Genomic DNA, 18,715 nt, shown 5'->3' with positions numbered 1-18,715 from the left:
CTGAGGGTCCCCCTTTCTGCATCCTTTAGACTGTGAGTGGCAGGAATGGATGGCTGTGGTCCTGAGACGCAGATGGTATATAAAGGAAAGAGAGGGCAAATAAGTCACATCATTTTGACTTTTAATTTTATTTTACTTGGTTATTCTAGATTTTGTTTTGTGTGGGAAGACTGCCTAATTAAGATCTAAGTCTACCATTGACCTGATAGCCGCCTGAGCTTGGAGCATAATGGAGCACTCGCTTCACTGGCAGGGCTTCCCCTTCTCTGACCTTGTCTGGGGAGTTCAACCCCACACCTCTACCTGCAGAATGTCAGGTAATCTTAGTCAGATGACAGGTTCAGCTTCCTTTCTCCTGATAAGAACCCTCCAGCCGGTATCTGAGATTCCTGAAATGTTTCAGACAATGACCTTGCCCATCCTGGATGTTTCTACCGATCCCGTTTGTTCCCCAAAACTATATAAACCTTGAATCACCCCATGTAAAGTTGATCTGCCTCCCTGCAGCTGGCCCTGGTGTCTTCTTCACTGTACATACTCACAGGGTTTCCAAGCCCACCTCCCCCCATCCATCGGCCCGTCAGCTCTGCTCCCTTTGCTCTTGTGAACCATGTATCCCTGGCTGGCCTGGAACTCACTGTGTGGACCAAGCTGGTCTCAGATTCAGAGTTCTGCCTGCCTCTGCCTCCCGAGTTAGACATTTTTAACATAATATTTTTATTAATTCCTTGAGAATTTCATACAAGCATACACCACAAGCCAAACTTCTTTCCCCAACTCCTTCCAGACCCACCCCACCTTCCTTCTCCGTCTCAACTTCATGTAATATATATATATATATATATATATATATATATGTAATATATATTATATATATAACATATATATATATAAAGAAAGAGAGAGAGAGAGTCTGTTGCTGTATCTTAGATAATGATGGCTTACAATTTTTACTGTTTTTGTACCCCTGTGTGCGGGGTAAACCCTTGGCATCTACCAAGGACCACACCCATAATGAAAACTGACTCTGTCCCTGAGAAGCCATCGCCTGTCACGTCCTTACCTTTAGCTGAGGAGGTAACATGCTGCTCCATGCTGCAGGGTTGACCAGCGTGTGCAGGCAGCCCCGGCTGCTGGCAGACTGTCTGCAGTGAGTGCTCCTTCTGTGTCCCAAGACACTGTCTCTCTCTGGTCCTCCCTGACCTCTGAGTCTTATACTCTTTGCATCCCTTCTCCAACAACAGTCCTGAGTCCTTTGGGGAATGTGACAAAGATGTCCCATTAGGGACTGAGCACTCTGCAGACACTCATTCTCCACACTTTGACTGGCTCTGAACATCCTCTGTTAACGTGCTGGCTACTCTTATGTCAACTTGTCACAAGCTAAAACCATCTGAGAGGGGGGAACCTCAAGTAAGAAAATGCCTCCATATGTCTGGGCTGCAGACAAGTCTGTGGGGCATTTACTTAATTAGTGAGGAAGGCCCAGCCCATTGTGGGTGATGTCATCTCTGGGCTGATGGTCCTGGGTGCTATAAGAAAGCAGGCTGATGCCGGGCGGTGGTGGCACACGCCTTTAATCCCAGCACTTGGGAGGCAGAGACAGGCGGATTTCTGAGTTCAAGGCCAGCCTGGTCTACAGAGTGAGTTCCAGGATAGCCAGGACTAAAAACAGAGAAACCTTGTCTCGAAAAACCAAAAAAAAAAAAAAAAGAAAGAAAGAAAGCAGGCTGATTGGTTGATGCCTAGCTCTGGGAGCTAGGGTTCTGGGTTGGTTGACACTGTTGGTCTTCCAATAGTGTTGCCATCCCCTTCAGTCCTTCCCCTAGCTCTTCCATAGTGGTCCCCAGGCTCAGCCCAATGGTTGTCTGTGAGTATCTGCATCTGTGAGTATCTGCATCTGTCTTGGTCAGCTGCTGGTAGGCTGGTAGGGCATCTCAGAGGACAGCATGCTAGGCTCCTGTGTGCAAGCACAACAGAACATCAGTAATGGTGTCAGAGTTTGGTGCCCACCCATGGGATGGATCCCAAGTTGGGCCTACATTTCTTTTAGACAGGAACAATTCTGGATCAAAAAATTTGAAGGTGAGTTGGTGACCCCATCCCTCCACTGTGGCCCTTGTCTACCTATTGGAGGTGGTCTCTCCCCACTGTTGGGCATTTCGGCTAAGGTCATCCCCATGGAGTCCTGGGAGCCTCTCACATTCCAGGTCTCTGTGACTTTCTTGAGGTAACCCCCACCCCCACCCCCCCCACTCCCCACCTCCAGCTGCATGTTTCCATTCATTCTCCTGGCCCTCTGGGCTTCTCTCTTGTCTCCCTTCATACCTAATCCTGCCTCCTCTTCCCTTCCTCTCCCCTCGCCCACCCAGGTCCCTCCCTCCATCTTCCTCCCTTTGTTCTCCCTTCTAAGTGGGGTTGAAGCATCCTCACGTGGTCCTTACTTCTTGTTAAACTGTTAAACAACTTCTTCTTCTTCTTCTTCTTCTTCTTCTTCTTCTTCTTCTTCTTCTTCTTCTTCTTCTTCTTCTTCTTCTTCTTCTTCTTCTCTTCCTCCTCCTCATTCTCCTTCTCTTCCTCATTCTTATTCTTATTCTTTTTTTGGTTTTTCAAGACAGGGTTTCTCTGTGTAGCCCTGGCTGTCCTGGAACTCACTCTGTAGACCAGGCTGGCCTCAAACTCAGAAATCCACCTGCCTCTGCCTCCCAAGTGCTGGGATTAAAGGCATGCGCCACCACTGCCCAGCCCTTGTTAAACTGCTTAAGTCCAAGGCCTCCAGCGTTTATGTTGCAGAGTGCTGCCTTGTCTGGCCTCTGTGGGAGAGAATGCACCTAATCCTGTAGAGACTTGATGCTCCAGGGAAGGAGGATCGGGAGAGAGGGAAGCACTCTCTCAGAGGTGAAGGGGAGGGGGCATGGAGTAAAGAACCTGGGCAAGGGGACAGGAGGGGGAGGCAACATTTGTGATGTAAATAAATAAAATAATTAATTAAAAAACAAATATATGCTGAATTTGACATATAATAAAAAAAAAAGAAAAAAAGAAAAGTAAAGCAGGCTGAGCAAGTCACGGGAAGCAGGACAGTAAGCAGCACCCTCCATGTCCCCTGCATCAGCTCCTGCCTCTGGGTTCCTGCCCTGCTTGTGTTCCTGTCCTGACTTCCTTCAGTGACCATAGCTCCAGGGGATCCAATGCCTTCTGACCTGCCGAACCTTTTTTTTTTTTTTTTTTTAGAAAACCTTCCTAGAGAAGCCTGAGAGCCGTATGACCTTCCCAGTGTAGAGCCTTGCTTTAAGACAGCCTTCCGAATGCTGGGATAACAGCAAATGTTTATGCCCGAACTCTAAAAGAATGGCGGGGGCTGGAGAGATGTCTTAGGGGTTAAGAGTGCCTGTTCTTCTTGCAGAGGACCTGAGGTGATCCCCAGAACCCATGAAAAGAAGGTTACCACTATCTGTGCCCCCAGCTCCAAAAAAAAATTCATAATGCACACAAACATAAAAATATAAATCATAAAAATAAGTATTTTCAAGTTAAATTTTGAACATTGGGCATAAAATGTATAATTTATCCTTACCCTTCTCTGCATGTTTGTTGGTGCCAAGGTACCATGTAGCCTAGACTAGCCTGGAACTCTATGAAACTGAGACTGACTTTGAATTCCTGATTTGGCCTCCAATTTCCATGTGCTAGGATAACCAGCAAGCATCATAGACCCCCAGTAACTGGGGCACTGGTCGCCAAAGCCAGGGTTTAGTGTATGTGGAACCAGTACCTGCCAACTGAGCTAGACCTCAAGCTACTACTTTCGGGATGGTGTGATAACCGGGTTAGGGCAGGGTGAGGGTGTCAGGGAAACTGAGCTACAGCACTGTGTGATTCCACCTTCCACCACAAGGTGGAGCTCTCCCTCAGGTCTGTACAGCTAAAACCAGCAGGGTTAAAACAGCTGGTGTGACTGTTCAGAAATGGTGAGCAGAGTTGCATGCTTGAGCGAAATAAATGCACGATGGTGCACGCCTCTCTTCTGAATGGTGTGGCCAGAATCCCAGCTCTGCAGTTTCCCAGCCATGTGACCCCTAACCTCCATGTTACTTTGCTGGTGACAAGTGACTTGGCAGCTCATTGTTCTCCCGCAAGTCCTAGTACCGCGCGCGGTCTGATTGTTTTCACAAGCAGCTACTTTTCCTGGGAAACCTACTCCCGCAAATGGTTTCTCGCCCTTTGCTGGTAAAGTTTAGATAATCATGGCTCCAGTTTCACAGGGCTGCTGTCATGGCAACTACTTCTGCACACAAGTGGTGCAAACTCGGGATGGAATCCAGACTCGTGAGGCGTGGAGAGGAGACAAAAATTAGAAGTTGCAAGGAGCAGAAAGGATCTGAGGGTGGCCTCTAGGCTTCTCTGCATCTTGGTGGATAAAGCTACGATTAACGAGCTAATGGCAAAAATGAAGAGAAACAGGCTGGAGAGACAGCTCAGCACTTAAAGACACTGGTCGCTCTTCCAGAGGACCCAGGTTCAACTTCCAGCACTCACATGGGGGCTCCAGCATTGGACACCCTCTCCAGGCTTCCACAAGCACTAGTCATGCGCACATGCGCCCGCCCCCCCCCCCCACACACACACACTCACATATATATACAGGCAAAAGACACATATGCATAAACTAAAAGTAAATTTTTTAAAAATTCAGAAAAACATAAATGGATATAAATGGATAAATGGATATATAATTGAATATAAAACCATGCATGCCAGCAGTCACCTGTCACCTGAGGCAGGAGGATGGCTCCCCTGTATTGAACAAACCAATAATTATGGTTTTAAGTCCCCTACAGATTCGTGTATTTAACACAGCTGTGGGTGCTGTTGGGGGGGGGGTGAGCCTTTAGGACACCCTTGGGAGTAGGCTCCTGGTTTTTGTGTATATGAGGGTCTGTGCACATGAGTGCATGTTCCGTCAGAGACCTGTAGAGGTCACCAGATCCTCGGGAGCTGGATGACAGATGGTTGTGAGCCACCAGATGTGAGTACTAGAAACTGAGGTCACAGCTAAAAGGTCTCTCCAGACCAGAGTGGAGCAAGTTCTTACAAGTATTTTCAAGCTAAATTTTGAACTGTCTGCACAGTTCAAATATATATATCACAATACTTTCATACTATATATAAATCTGTAACTCCAGTTCCAGGGGAGCTGACACCCTCACACAGACACACATGAAAGCAAAACATCAATGTACATAAAAATAAATAAGTCTTTTTTAAAAGAATAAAATAAAGCTTTAAAAAAACATAAAATAAAACACTGACTCAAAAAACCAAACAAACAACAAAAACAATAAAGTCATGAGGACAACCAATGCACAGGCCAGTTGGATCCAGACAGTTCCTCAGTTGAGATCTCTCCTCTCAGATGGCTCTAGGCTGCGTCAAGTTGACAGGTAATGCAAGCTAGGAGAGTGAGACCCTAGGTCTAAAGACAAGGTGAAATGTGGATGACACATGAGGAGAACAGGGATTAACCCCTGTTCTCCACATGTATGTGCACACCAGTGCATGTGTGCCTGCATACAGAGCCACACATGATAGACAGATGGTATATATAGATCGGTGATAGATGACAGATAGATAGTAATAGAAGAATGATTGAGAGATATATAGCTAGACTGATAAATAGATGATAGATAAATAGATGGATAGATAGATGGGTAGATAGATAAATGGATATTAGATAGATGGATGGTGGATATATAGATAGATGATAAAATGAAAAATCAATAGATATATAGGTAGATTGATGATGATAGATAGATAGATAGATAGATAGATAGATAGATAGATAGATAAACAGATGGTAGATGACTGATAGGTATATAGATAAATTGATAATGTATGAAGGATACATAGATATACAAATAGATGATAAATGTCTAGACAGACACACAGACTTATGTGTTTGACAGATAGATAAATAGATAATAGATGATAGATCTTATGTACATAGATATACAAATATATGATAAATGCCTACACAGACAGACAAACAGATGATAGATGACTGATGGATTTTTGTAAAGCTCATACAGGCACTACAGTAAACTCCTAGCATCTGGTTCCACCCACCAGCAAGTGTGAACCCCTCAGAGCTCGCTCCTTGTTCAGGCGCACACCAGAGGGAAAAAGACAAACCCAAGTTGTCTGCAAGGCCACCCTCGCCTACCTGGTTCCCCTCCCATACACACCCTGAGCCTGGAGATGTCCTCTGAAGAAGTCCTAGGGGAGCCCCGGGGGTCCTCTCCTACTAAAGGCCCCTGATCGTTCCGTCTGGTAGCAGACCCCAAGGACCTCAGTAGGAGCCATGGAAGACCACCATGTTGGCTCTGTTCTCTATTCTCCTGTGTCTAAGCCCTCCACAACATGATTTCTTTTGTGTGTCTGTGTGTGTGTGTGTGTGTGTGTGTGTGTCTGTGTGTCTGTGTGTGTGTGTCTGTGTCTGTGTGTGTGTGTGTGTGTCTGTGTGTGTGTGTGTGTGTGTGTGGGTGGGTTCTGGGAACTGAACCTGAGTTCTTTGCCAGAGCAGCCAATGCGCTTAACCACTGAGCCACCCTGCCCTTTCATGTAACTTTCATCAAAAGGATCAGTATCAAGCTGGGGCCTCTATGGCAAGGCCTAAACACTATCGTGTGAGCACAAGTCAGTGCAAGCTTTACTGAAAGGTGAGAGTCATGGGGGCTCAGCCTAACCTGGAAGCCAAGATGAACCTGGACCACTGACTGATGAGCGCCGGACTTCAGATCAAGCTCAGCTGGATTCAGAAGTGTAGTTACCTGGCCAAACCCAGTTTAAATCTCCCATCTGCTGAAGTGGGCAATAAATATGATTCTGAGTGTTACAGCAATTTGTTAGGTAGCATTATGGTAGCTGACTGAACAGGAAACCTAGATAGCTCCTCTTTATGTGTGTACAAATTACACATATCTATATAAATGTTATTACATATCATAAACAAATTATATATTATATTTTGATATATATATTATGTATTACATATTATATAATAAAATATACAGTTAATTTATATATTATAGTATATATTATTATATATAATGGAGTACATAAATATATTTAATATACAGTACATAAATATACTTACTATATAATATATAAGTATATTTAATATAAAATATATAATATATTATATATAATACTATGTGATACATTACTATATATTATAAATAAAATATATATATAATTTAATTGTGAGACAGAATCTTATGTGATGAGGCTGGCCTTGAACTCACTACTTAGCCCAAGTTAACGAGCTTCTGATTCTCCTACTTCTATCTCCTAAATGCTAGGATTATGGCCATCTTCCCTCCCACCTTCTACAGCACTGGGGATCAAATCCAGGATGTTGTGTTAAGGGAGCTAGACAAGCACTGCACCCCTGAGCTGCGGCCTCAGCCTCCACCCCTGAGCTGCAGCCTCAGCCTCCACCCCTGAGCTGCAGCCTCAGCCTCCACCCCTGAACTGCAGCCTCAGCCTCCACCCCTGAGCTGCAACCTCAGCCTCCACCCCTGAGCTGCAGCCTCAGCCTCCACCCCTGAGCTGCAGCCTCAGCCTCCACCCCTGAGCTGCAGCCTCAGCCTCCACCCCTGAGCTGCAGCCTCAGCCTCCACCCCTAAGCTGCAGCCTCAGCCCTGTTTAATTTGTTTTTTCATTTTGAGACAGAATCTCACTATATACCCAGACATTTTCCCCACCAGAGAGCGGACACCAGTTCCTGACACCATCCTGGATTATCAATGGTCTAAGGTGGCTTCAGAGAGGACGTGTGGATGTCATGCTTTATTCTCTCTTTGTTTTGTGGTACCAAGGATCAAATCCAAAACCTTGTGCACACTGGCAACCGCCTGGCTGTGACTGACAGGCTCTAGCAGAAGTCACCATCTCTTTGGTTAGGGTCTGAGCCACACTTTCCACCCTTTTTTTCAACGTTCTTCTTGTCTCAAATCCTTAGAACGTGACTCTGGTCCACCACTGCTGTCTTGGTTAAGTTCCACTGCTGTGACCAGACACCATGACCAAGGCAACTCTTATAAGGACAGCGTTTAATTGGGGCTGGCTTACAGGTTCAGAGGTTCAGTCCATTGTCATCATGGGAGGAGCATGGCGGTGCGCAGGCGGGCACGGTGCTGAAGTTACCCAGAGCAGCAGAAGACTGTCTTCAGCAGTAGCCAGGAGGAGGGTCTGTTCCACACTGGGAGGAGCTTGAGCACAGAAGGCCTCAAAGCCCACACCCACAGTGACACACTTCCTCCAACAAAACCACATCTACTCCAACAAGGCCACACCTCCTAATAGTGCCACTCCCTGGGCCAAACATCCTCAAACCTCCATAACTGCAACCCCAGCTATTCCTGAATGCAACTCCTGCTTGCTTATTTAGTTTATTTTAGACAGGGTCTCACTGTGTAGTCCTGGATGGCCTGGAACTCGCAGAGATTCTCCTGCCTCTGTCTAGGATTAAAGTAGTGCCTTTCTGCATCCAACTTAATGTTTGGTTGGTTACTTGGTGGTTAGTTGATTAGAGGGAATGGAGCTTGAGTCAGGGCCTCTTAGGTAACCCTGGCTGTCCTGGAACTCACTCTGTAGACCAGACTGGCCTTAAACTCACAGAGATCTGCCTGCCTCTGCCTCCTCAGTGCTAGGACTAAAGACATTAACTCCCAGTCATTGATTTTATTTTTTAAAGATAAGTTAGTCTAAATCTCACTGTGAAAATGACTTTGAATTCCTGATCCTCCTGCCTCTGTTCCCCAAGTGATAGGATGCTGCCTCCATGCTTAGCTGAATACAGTTTTTTTAGGAGAAAAACTGTCTCTCCTCCCATCTCTCCCATTCCCCACCCACCTCTCATTGTTTAAAGCTAACAAGATTGTCCTGTCAGTACAATCTTTGGAGCACCTTACACTTTATATTAAAAAAAAAAAACACAAGGAAAAATGCTAACATCGCACGCTCACAGAAGACAAAGTGTTCCTGAGCATGGGAGTGACTGGTCAGGGGAGACAAAAGCGGAGCAAGGGCAAGAGATGCTGGTCTGAGGAGGTGTCATGGCACCCACTCAGAGGAGAAGTCATACACAGGGAAGGAAGCTGTATGGGGTGGAGAAAGGGGGCTGTCCCCACAGAGACTGACTCTGACACTTCTACACAAGAAACAGTCTCCCAGCACTCAGCAGGCAGATCCAGGCAGATCTCTGTGAGTTTGAGGCCAGCCTGGTCTACAGAGTGAATTCTAGGACAGCCAGGGCTACACAGAGAAACCCCATTGGGGGTTGGGAGGGAGAGACAAATTTAGAATAGAAAAATATTTTAGCTATGTGATGGTGGAGACAGAGGTAGGCAAATCTCTGAGTTCAAGGTCAGCCTGGTCTACAGAGTGAGTTCCAAGCAAGCCTGGGCTGTACATAAAATTCTATCTCAGAATAAACAAAGGGGGGAGTCTATTTCTGTGGTGCCAGTGATCAAATTCAGCCTTGAACGTGTCAGGCTACTTCTTTGCAGCTGAACCACAGGCTACCCTTTGTGAGTTGTTTCATTTTGTTTTTGAGACTGTCTCGAAATGTAGCCCTATTTGGCCCTGACCTCACATTGTCTTCTAGCTCAGCCTCTGGAGCTCTGAAATTACAGGCATGCTCCACCTTGTTGGTTGTTTTAACTTCATTCTGACCCTCAGTTTTTATCTTTGAGGTTTATTTGTTCTAATCAAGTTTACAGGACAAAGTTCTAAATGTTCAGGCTCTTTGCCAAATGGTGGTCACCCTTCCCCCGCCTCACCTCAGGGTTCAGCACGTGCTACTTCTCCCTTAAGTCCCTGTTCCAACTCCACCTTCTCCAGAAAGAAAAAGAAAAAGAAGACAAACAGCCTGGAAAGTAGGGCAGTCTACTCTAGATTTATTGGTGACTAGGCTGCAGATTCCTGGCAAGGCAGAGCAAAGCTGGGTAGGAACTCTCGCCCTGCAATACTCCGCATGGCCACCCGAGGGCGCCGTCAGACGCAATCTGAACCGCCCTGCTCAAAGACCCTAAGAGCAACCCCTGGTTGCTCAACAATTACTGTTAACAGCTAAAACGCCCACGGGATTCAAATCCTGGGTGGGCCATTTTTTCATTCTGAAAATTAAAGCTGGTTTCATAACCTCCGCAGGCCTCTGCCCGTACGCTGGCTCTCGGGCTAATGAATAGGCTACTTCACACAAAGCATTGAGACACAGGTAAGGGCTGGTGTCGGGAGCAGCTCCCGGCTTAGGATGCTCAGCAGGAAACAAACACCAGATCCATACTGACTCACTGGGTCGAGTTTAAGAAAGAGACAGCAGACAGGAGCAGAAACAAACAGTGGGTCAGGAAGCCACGAAGCCTGGTGAGGCACTGGAACTGGAAAGATTAGCCGCCTTTATCATCCAGATCTGAAAGGTAGCCATTGAAAGGACCCAAGGGTTTATAGAGAGGGTTTCAACAGAGAGCTCTGGTTTGGGCTGGAGGAAGGGAGTTTGGGAAAGTAACGCACTTAGCAGTAGAGCCCCTGCCTAGCGTCCCCCAGTGAGGGGCTGGGGGCGTGGCTCAGTGGTGGAGCCCCTGCCTAGCATACCTAAAACCCCGTGTTCCATTCCTAGTACCACATAAGCCCAGCACTATGTCATATGCAGTTACCTCAGTACTTGAGAGGCAGAGGCAAGGAAATTCTCAAGATACCCTTCAATACATAGCCAGCGAGACCAGCGTGGATTACATGACACGCAGTCTTAATTTTTTTTCTTCTTTTCACTGTAAAGCCAAGCATGCTGACACACACCTTATAACCCCAGCATTTGGGAGGCTGAGGTGGGGAGATGCTATGAATTCCAGGGTAGCCTAGGCTGCATTGCAAGTTCTAAGCCAGGTTAAGTTATATAGTTATATACCAGAGTTGTCTGGAAAGGAGGATGGAGCACTGGGGTAGGGGGAGGAAGGATAGAAGAGAAGGAGAGGGAAGGTGAAGAATAAGAAATAAAGGGAGAGAGGGGACCTGGAGAGATGGCTCAGCGATTGAGACCACTGACTCCTCTTCCAAAGGTCCTGAGTTCAATTCCCAGCTCACAACCATCTGTAATGGGGTCCGATGTGCTCTTCTGTGTCTGAAGACAGCTATAGCTTACTCACATCCGTAAAATAAATAAATTTTTAAACAAAACAAAAACAAACAAACAAAAAACTTTACTGGGCTGGAAAGATAGATGCTCAAACAAATTATAATTTTAAAAAACTTTAAATAAAAAAAACAAGAGGAAAGGAAATAAAGAGCTGGAGAGACAGCTGGGGAGTTAAAAGCCCGCAGATAACGTTCTCACAGAGGGCACGGGCTCAGCTGCCAGCACCCAGTTCAGGTACCTCACGATCACTTGTAACTCCATCTCCAGTGGAATTCAACGTCTCCACCTCTGGAGTTATACATGACATGCAAGTAGACACCTAATTCTAAAAATAAAATAAAGTATAAATTTTAAAAATGTTTGGAAAAATGGAAATCAATGCTGCAGGGCCAGAGAGACGGCTCCTTACTTAAGAGCCGTAGCTGCTCCTGCAGAGGACCTGGGTTCGGTTCCCAGCACCCACATCCTGACTCCTAGTCACCAGCCATCTGTAACTCCAGCTCTGGGTGATCTGATATCCTAGCCTGGGCTCTTTGGCTTCTTGTGATCATATGGTGCACATAAACTCACACAGGCATACACGTATATTTTTCTAATTTTAAATAAATTTTGTGAGAGTTGATCAGCCAAGGAATTTGGGTGAGCTAGCCAGATGACCAAGGGGAGTGGGGATTTTTCTGGGACTTTCTGTAGGTCACAGCCTCTTGCCTTTGCCATGGAAGTAGCTTCTAGAACAAGGTACGCTGGGTGTCACGTCTCTGTTCTGAAGACATTCACGCAGAAGAAAAGAACCAGGAGAAGGAAGGAAAGAGCACACACCCAGTTCTCAGAGCCTGCTTGAGGTGAGGCTGAGGCACTGGATCCAGTTAGTCTTCGCTCAGCAGACACTTCCGGAAGCTTCCCTCTGCAGATGCTCTGTGCCCTGCCCTGAACTGTATAATGTGGACTACATCGTCCAGCCTCGCCCCTGTCAGGGGACACAAAGTCCGGTGGCAAAGATGGGGTCACTTCCCTAGGCAGGAAAGTTCCACTGGAGGTGCCTATCCAGTAAGATTCTCTGATGAAAAAGATGTCTGGGCTTGATCTTGAGAAGAAAACAAAACATGTCCCTGAGTGGTGGTGGCTCACACCTTTAATCTCAGCACTCAGAAGGCAGAAGCAGGCGGATCTCAGAGTTCGAGGCCAGCCTGGTCTACAGAGTGAGTTCCAGACAGGCGGGTTACACACACACACACGCACACGCACACGCACACGCACGCACGCACGCACGCACCTTTAAACCACAAAGGTTTGCTCTTAGCTTTTAGGACATTTTCCATGAATCCACAAGACTCTGTTTTCTGCTGCTAAGGCTGGAACCCACGGCCTCAAACCTCACACACACTAGGCAAGTGTACTCACCACTCGAAGACCTGGCCACCAAGCCCAAGGACTCTTTTCTATAGAGCCTTCAATCTTGATCCCCAGCTGGCGAATCTCCACCATTGGAAGGTCGATGTTCTTTCTAGTCAGCAAGCATCCAGAACGGGAAGCATTACACATATTCTCTCCTGAGTACGACCAGTGGACCAGCTTACCTCTCTGCTCATGGTGATTGGCCACTGTGAGACACATGGAGGGAGGGAGACAAGTAGGAGACAGAAGAGATGGAGGCGGGGGGGGGGGGGGGGTATGGAAGCGAGGAAAAGGTTAAGGAGGAAGGTGAGCCAGGGACAAACTACAGCTCCGAGGGCTAGATCCCACCTCCGCCTTACCATCGCGTCCCTAAACTCATCATTGGATTGATCGCTTCTGGATACTGTTGAATACTGTTGCACTATGCGTGGGTCTTGAGGACACACTTCCTGTCCGCACTGGAACCGGCTATCAGTGCGGCTGGCGATTCAGGGCCTGTAGGGATCCACTTGCTGCTCCACAGAGCGCACTGGACAGACACAGGTTCTCAGGAACCCAGAGAGGGAAGCCAGAAGCTGTGGGTAGGAAAGAAGAGCCTTGGGTACAGATGGCATCTCCCTCACCCCAGAGCACCAAGGAGGCGGCGCTCTCCCTGAGGGGAGGGCTGTGGATTGCGGAGTTACAGTCTATTCCAGACTCTGATTGGATGAAGCTAAAAATTATATATAAAAAAAAGATCAAATATATATATATATATATATATATATATATATATATATATTTGATCTTTTTGCTGATATTTTTATTTAGTTTTAGTTGTTTGTTTGGGACTTTAGCCTAGGGCCTCAGACATGCTTTGGGGGTGTTCTGCTACTTAGCCATACCCCAAGCTTTTTAAAATTTTTCATTTGAAACCGCTTCACTTCATAGTTCAGACCAGACTCAAAATTGTGACCCTCCCGCCTCAGACTCCCAAGGGGATGGGATTGCAGATGTGTGTCACTACAACCTGTGACTTCATTGTTGTTGTTTTATGTTTATGAATTTTCAAACTACCTGAATATGCCCCCAATGAATTGGCCAGTCTCCTGATGTTTACTTTATTCCTAGAATTTACTTGAGGAGTTGGTGTTTCTCCTAGAGATTGAAATGTGTGTGTGTGTGTGTGTGTGTGTGTGTGTGTGTGACTGTATGTATCTGTGAGCCTGTCTGTATGTGTCTGTGTGTGCATGTGAGTGTGTGTATGTATGTGTGTGAATGTATGAGGGGTGTGCATGTGTGTGTGCATAGATGTGTGTATGTGTAATGAGTGTGCATGTATGAGCATGTGTTGTGTTCCTGTGTGTGCACATGCGTGTGTTTGTGTGAGTGTGTACATGTGTGAGTGTGTATGTGTGTGAGTATATGTGTGCATGGATGTGTGTTTAATGTTTTATAGCAAGAAGATATTCATAAATTGCTTACATAATTAAAATTATATAACCCTTCATTAAAATCACACGCTGGGAAGAAGAGAACCAGCAAGGCCAGTTTAAGCAGAGCCACCCTGTCCCTTGTCACACCTGCCTTGTCTACAATAAGCCCTGCCTGCTCTTGAAATCTGTTCCTCATGGAACTCAAAGCTCAAAGCTTGGGAAAAACACAGGGAAGAGATACTGTCATTCTTTCTCTGTGACTTCAGACAATTTCTCCCTCCCTCTGTTTCTCTCTCTCTCTCGTCTTTTTTTTTTTTTTTTTTTTTTTTTTTTTTAGACAAGATCTCGATACTTTACCTAGTTACCTAGTTACCTAGTTAGGGCCTTGAACTCTTGACAGTCCTCCAGCCTCAATCTCCAAAATTCTGGGATACTTAATATGCACAAACACTTATGAATTGTTTATTTAGTTAACTGGTTTTCCTTTGTGGTGCTAGGAATGAAACACAAAGTCTTGTACAGAGCAGGTGTTCTATCACTGAGCCACGCCCCCAGCCCCTCACTGCGGTATTCTAGGCAGGGGCTCTACCACTGAGCTATATCCTATCCTGAGAATTTCTGACTCACTAGCTTGGCACCCATATCCCCCTGTGTGTTTCAGGGTCATGCAATGTGTGTGTTATCTGGGAGATACAAGTAGAAAACAGACCCAACACAGCAGAGTGGACCCAACAACAGAGGCTGCCCATGCTCCTCTGCTGCAGAACTGGCATGCTCAGGTTCACGCTGGCGCCCAGAAGCCCATGTGATTACACAGAGGAGACAGTGGGAACACAGGAGTGAAGTCACCTGCCCAGTTCACCTAGGCAGTAAAAACAGGATGTAAACTGCTTGCCCAGCTTCCTCTTGATGTAATGCAAGCCTAGGACAGGCAGGGATTTCAGCATAAATGCAACCCCCGCCCTGCCCACTGGGAAGTTTACCCTGCCATTCATCACGGTAATTAGGATTACAGTTCACTGACAACTGAATCTATCTTAATGATAGGGCCTATGTAGGTCTATGTAGGTCTATGTAGGTGGGGTCTATGGAAAAATAACCTGCTTGTGAGGGCCAGGGAAATGTCCAAAACAACCAAAAAAAAATTCCAAAGGGAATGGCTGGACAGAGAGACCAGGGAGGGGTTAAGAGCATGTATTACTTTTGCAGAGGACCTGAGTTCAGGTCCCAGCTCCCACACTGGCTCACAACCACCTGTAACTCCATTTCCAGTGAGCTCTGGTGCACATGCACAAATGCACAAAATAAAAATAAGTATTTTAAAAGAATTAGAAGAAATGCTAGCCGTGGTGGCTCAGGCCTTTATTCCCAGCACTCAGGAGGCAGGCAGATCTCCATGAGTTCAAGGCCAGCCTGGTCTACATAGCAAGTTCCAGGACAGCCACTAAAGCTACAAGGATTCATGTATGGAGCCTGTGCCAGACTGTGTGGACATTGGCAGACTAGCATTTATTGAACATCGGGTGCACACTGCATTGATTTATGTGATTTATGGGCTCTTATCTTCATACCCATATTCCATATTATGAGATGCATACCATTCTGAAGATGAGACCACACCAAAAACACCATTTAACATGCTCCAACTCACTCAGCAAGAAGGGCATGGGGCAGACCCAAAAGAGGGTATTAGAAACAAGGCACTGTGGTGAACACCAGTATCACCAGGACTTGGGTGCTGGAAGCAAGAGGATTGAGAGTTCAAAGCCAACTTGGGTACATTGTGGGCTCAAGAGCAGCCTGAGTAACATGAGACTTTTTCTTTTTAAAAAGTGCAAAGAGGCTGGATGTGGTGGCACACACCTTTCATCTCAGCACCCAGGAGGCAGAGGCAGGTGGATCTCTGTGAGTTTGAGGCCAGCCTGGTCTACAAAGTGAGTCTAGGATAGCCAGGACTACACAAAGAAGCCCTGTCTCAAACAAACGAACAAACAGTGCAAAGAATTCTTATATATCTGTCAGAACTTAAAAGTCTGAGCCAGAAGGGTCTTCATAGGAAGACTGTCTAAAAGTAAGTTATCATATACCCTTATTCAGTTCCCTAATAATACATTTTTTATTCTGAACAGTCTGAAAGTGATTGACACATTGCCCATTTCACTCTAAATATACTTCAGTATGTCTCTAAACGCACACAGTGTGCATACAGAAAGTCATACCTGAACATAGATGAACTCGTGTCAATTCTTGAGGGTTTTTCAAGATTTATTTCTTTATTTTCCTTGTATGAGTGTTTTATTTGCCTAGCGCATGCAGAGGTCAAGAGAGGACATCGGGACCCTGAAACTGGAGTAATGGCTGGTTGTGAGCCATTGTGCGGGTGCTGGGATCGAACCTAGGTCCTCTCTGCAGGAGCAGCCAGTGTTCCTAACCACTGAGCCATCTTTCCAGCCCCTCTACTGAGATTTGTTTTTAATCTGAATTTTATTTATGGTAATATTGTGTGTGTGAAGCACATGAATTCAGGCACCCCTCTCCCCAGCACTCTTTTTGCAAGTGTTTCAATCAGCTCAGCTATGAATCACCCATCCTCCCTGAACAGCTGGGGTTTGTCTGCTGTGTTCGTGTGATGACAGTCAGGATCTGAATGTCTGTTTTGTCTATTGCAATCCACATGGTGTCTGTCTGTCCCATGGCTCTGCATGCTCTTGATTGCTTGGCTCAGGTGCCTTTGGTCATGTTTTTTCTCTTAAATCACTATTTCCATCTGTAGCATGTTCAAGCATCTACTGTCAATCTAACTGGAGCCCGTGGGCACATCCTGTGCCTACAGTGTGGGCATCTGTTAGTGGTTTCCACTAAACCGGTGATTGTTCAAATGAAGATTGTTTCCGTCATGGTTTTTTCTTGTTTGGTTGGTTTGGTTTGGTTTTCGAGACAGGTTTTCTCTGTGTAACAGCCCTGGCTGTCCTGGAACTCTCTGTGTAGACCAGGCTGGCCTCAAACTCACAGAGATCCTCCTGTGAGTTCTCTCGAGTGCTGGGATTAAAAGTGTGAGCCACCATGGCCCGGCCAGATGTTTTTAAATGATGCATGCTTGTGTGTGTGTGTTCTGGTTTGTTTTTCATCACTGTGGTAAACACTATCCAGAAGCAACTCGGGAAGGAAAGTGTCCGTCCGTTTCAGTTTACATCATGGAGCGATGCCGAATCAGGACCGCAAGTCAGGACCTAACGCAGAGGAACGCCACTTCCTGGCTTGCTTCTGTGACTTGCTCAGCTTCCTTATTACACAACTAAGATTACCTGCCCAGGGGTGGCACTGCACACGGTGGCTTGTGTCCTCCTTCGTGTCCCACAAGGTCCACAGGCCAATCTGCTGAAGGTGATTCCTTGATTGATGTTCCCTTTTCCCTAGTGACCCTGGTTTGTGTCAGGATGACAAACACTCACCAGCACAGTGTGTGTGTGTGTGTGTGTGTGTGTGTGTGTGTGTGTAGTCGGTGTAAGTGCATGCACATGTTTGTGGGTGTGGGTGCATGTGTGTGGGCAGGTGAACGTGTACATGAGTTATGGTAGCCAGGACTCAACTTGAGCTGCCACCTTCAATCTCTCCCATTTTGTTTGGTTTTGTGGGGTTGTTTTAGGTTTTTTTCTTGATCAGAATGTTTATTAAGATATAGACTGTTCTTAAATGTCATTGTGGGTGTATGCTGACTTCCAGACTCTTCACAAATAACACTTTAAACAGAAGTCGTAAACAGAAATGCCTGCCAAGACGGTACCATGCCAGACACAAGCCCCCCAGAGCCTGACATTATTTATCACTGCATCAACACTCACAGAGGTGGACAGCTATGGGCCTAAGGGCACCATGACCACAACTATTTTTGCACTTCCCAAATAGTTTTATATTGCAGCTCTGGAGGTCAGTTCTCAAAGCCCAACTTGTTCTCAACAAGTAGTTTGTATGTCCGTTTAATCAGTCTTACACCTTTCTGGGCCAATTCATCTGCAGACAGGAGAAACCGTCACCAGGTTGTTCACGCCGTGCATCCACGTGACTCCCAATCCTCATATGCTATCCAGCTTCTTTAAGATATATGGAGTGACTCTCAGCAGGGCCACGTAGGTGAGGAAGTCCGAGTGGAGGAGACCACATCCTCACACATCTTCTGCTTCATCTCCTCCGAGTCCAACTTTGGCGCGAGATCCTCCATCCGGAACATTACGGCTGCTTCTGCCTCCAAACCTTGGGAAAGCAGCAGCCTGCTCTCCTCCAGTGGCCACCCTGTACCTGGAACTCCTTGTGGGGTTTTTTGTTTTGAGTTTGTTGTTGTTGTTGTTATCTTGAGACAGGGTTTTTCTGTGTAGCCCTGTCTGTCCTGGAACTTGCTTCGTAGACCAGGCTGGCCTCGAACTCAGGGATCCTCCTGCCTCTGCCTCCCACTTCATTTTTGAAAAAGGGTCTCTCCCTGAACATGACTAGAGTAGCCGCCAAGATCAGGAAATCTCCTGTCTCTACCTCCCCTCTTACAGGGCACACCACAGCTAGCTTTTACCTGGGTCCTGGGGTGCCGGGCAGTGGTGGCGTACGCCTTTAATCCCAGCACTTGGGAGGCAGAGGCAGGCAGATTTCTGAGTTTGAGACCAGCCTGGTCTACAAAGTGAGTTCCAGGACAGCCAGGACTACACAGAGAAACCCT

At 46.4% G+C, this 18,715-nt stretch overlaps 1 pseudogene; it reads right to left on the bottom strand.

Annotated features, from left to right (window-relative positions):
- Positions 1-18,066: 18,066 nt before the first annotated feature.
- LOC117711709 (mitochondrial import receptor subunit TOM5 homolog pseudogene) lies at positions 18,067-18,238 on the bottom strand (annotated as a pseudogene).
- Between the last annotated feature and the right edge of the window lie 477 nt (positions 18,239-18,715).

This window comes from Arvicanthis niloticus, chromosome 1 (assembly GCF_011762505.2).
Source record: "Arvicanthis niloticus isolate mArvNil1 chromosome 1, mArvNil1.pat.X, whole genome shotgun sequence".
NCBI classification, from domain to species: Eukaryota; Metazoa; Chordata; class Mammalia; order Rodentia; family Muridae; genus Arvicanthis; species Arvicanthis niloticus.
Note: the sequence above shows the minus strand (reverse complement) of the source record. Positions and strands in the feature narration are given on the sequence as shown.